This window comes from Chelonoidis abingdonii, chromosome 11 (assembly GCF_003597395.2).
Source record: "Chelonoidis abingdonii isolate Lonesome George chromosome 11, CheloAbing_2.0, whole genome shotgun sequence".
Lineage (NCBI taxonomy): Eukaryota > Metazoa > Chordata > Testudines > Testudinidae > Chelonoidis > Chelonoidis abingdonii.
The window spans coordinates 12410809-12413460 of NC_133779.1; positions in this window are offsets into that span (position 1 = coordinate 12410809).

Below are 2652 nucleotides of genomic sequence, written 5' to 3' on the forward strand. Positions count from 1 at the left end.
GACACCATTACATTATGCTTGAATAAAGACTGGGAGTGGATGGGTCATTACAGAAAGTAAAAACTATTTCCACATGCTATTTTCCCCTACTGTTACTCACACCTTCTTGTCAGCTGTTTGAAATGGGTCATCTTGATTATCACTACAAAAGTTTTTTTTTCTCCTGCTGATAATAGCCTACCTTAAGTGATTAGTCTTGTTAGAATTGGTATGGAAAAACCCATTTTTTCATGTTCTCTGTATATCTATATCTAGATCTAGATATAGATATAGATATCTTCCTACTGTATTTTCCACTGCATGCATCCGATGAGGTGAGTTTTAGCCCATGAAAGCTTATGCCCAAATAAATTTGTTAGTCTCTAAGGTGCCACAAATACTCCTGTTCTTTTTCCAGATCATAGGGTTTCACTTCTGTCCAACTTTGCTAATAGCTATTGATGAAATTATCCTCCAATGAGGATTACTTTGCATTTATCAACATTGAATTTCATCTGCTATTTAGTTGCCAAGTCACCTAGTTTTGTGAGATCCTTTTGTAACTCTTCGCAGTCTGCTTTGGACTTAACTATCTTTAGTTATTTTTTTATCATCTGCAAAATTTACCACCTTATTCTTTACCCCTTTTCCAGATTATTCGTTATCCACAGGAGTCCTGTCTGATTTAGTGCACAGGTTGGATGCAGAAGGGGAAAGACTTTAAATAACATTTTTGCATTATAGTTTCTGTATGTAATATAAAGAGTTTTCAACACTAAAAAGTATGGCTATTAAATGTACTTGGAACCCAGGGAATTTTGGTTTATGGTTAACTTTAAAATTAGGAACATGTGTAAGGTATGAAAAGAGAACAAATGAGGTGAGAGACTGAGCAAGGAAGTAAGTAATGGGGCTGTCTGAATCATAGAGTAAACTAAAGATGCGGGAGCCACTCTGGGCTGTGCCAGGTGTGCAATCCGGAGACAGCTGGAAAGGCTGGAATGGGAAGATTCTGGGGGGATCGGAGACAGTGGCAGGTGTGCGGCAGTGTGGGGGATGGGCTTAGCCCAACTTCCAGTGCCTCAGAGAGATGGGGACCCTGATAATAATAAATAGCAAAGACATCAAAGACAGTTTTAGATGAAGCAAACCTATTTGAAAATTGATAGAATTTGGTGAATAGTTTTGGATAAAGAAGGGTGTTTTTCAAAAACATTTTGACGTTTTTGAAATGAAATGTTTTTTGTTTGACAATGATGTTTCATTTAAAAAAAATAGCTCAATACCTAACAAAATAAAAAAGGGTAATTAACACCCAAATATTAAGTAAGCTAAACAAAAACAAACAAAAAACCTGGGGAAAACAATGTTTCAGGTTGAACAAACTGTGTTATTCATCTTTTTTTGATTTTTCATTTTCCCTAAAAAAACTGAAAAAATTGTATTTGGGTTTGACCTCAAACATTTTTTTTGTGTCAATTTTTTCAGTTCAGCCACCAAAGTGAAAAATCAATTATCGACTCAGCTCTACTAGTAATCCATGAGGTCATTAAAATGATGTATTTCAGCTATAGTGAGGATTTACATTAACCTGGAAGGACTCGTGCTCTCCTTTAGGATCTACTCTTGATAAACTAAGGAGTCTAAATCTTTTCCCTTGCTCATAGCCACACATGACGAAAGGGTTCCTGGAGCACAGATCAGCTATGGGGACACAGCCGGAACTTTTCTACAGAATCTTAATAATGTGACTGATTATCTGATGCTGAAGTCAATGTGACATCTAGTTATCTAGGTCTCAGAGCTGGGAACCCTATGTCTGCTGGACTAAACGTGCATGCTGGGGTAGGGTTAGCTTTGGCTGCCTCTGATTTGGCTCACACTGTTCTCTCAGTCCCATGATCAGCACACAAAGCTTGTAGCATAGACATTTCAGCTCAGCACCACATGCCACAGGTAACTTCTGCTCTAATGGGGCAATGGATGCACTTACCAATCCTCTTGCTTCGATCATGCTGTTCTGGGAAGAGGAGACACAAACTCAGTGTGTGGAATTTTGAGTAGAGCAATTTGACCCCCAGAGCCATGTATCTCAGAATCAAAGGCCCACTAGGTGAGGTCCACAGAGGTAGATGGGTGCCTAGCTCCCATTGAAATCAACAAGAGTGAGACACCTAAATAACTTTGTGAATCCCACTTATTGTTGTTAATGAACAAGAGCAGAGGCACCATGTGGAACATGCAGAAAGAGCTCTGTGTCTGCAAAGTGCTGTATGTCCTTTATGCGACTGATCTGTAACATTGTGAGAAAGGCAAGGTGAATGAGGAAATATTCATCTTGGACCAACTTCTGTAGGTGACAGACACAAAGTTTCAAGCCCACAGAGTTCTAAAAGATATCACCTCCCCCGCCTTGTCTTTCTCATACCCTAGAAACAACATGGCTACAACAACATTGTAACGTGAAACTACAAGGGCTTGTTTGAAGGAGCTTGGCTATTGAGTGCTTCTGTGGGTTCCTCAACTTACCATTCACCTTTAGGTTTCACACTGAATGTCTCGAAAAGTGACTGTAGTTCATCTCTGCCTAGAGCATTTCACAAAAGTCAATGCACAGTTTGGTATGATTCATAGTCTCTGTTTAGTGCTCTGGGTCTGGAGACGTCAGCGATC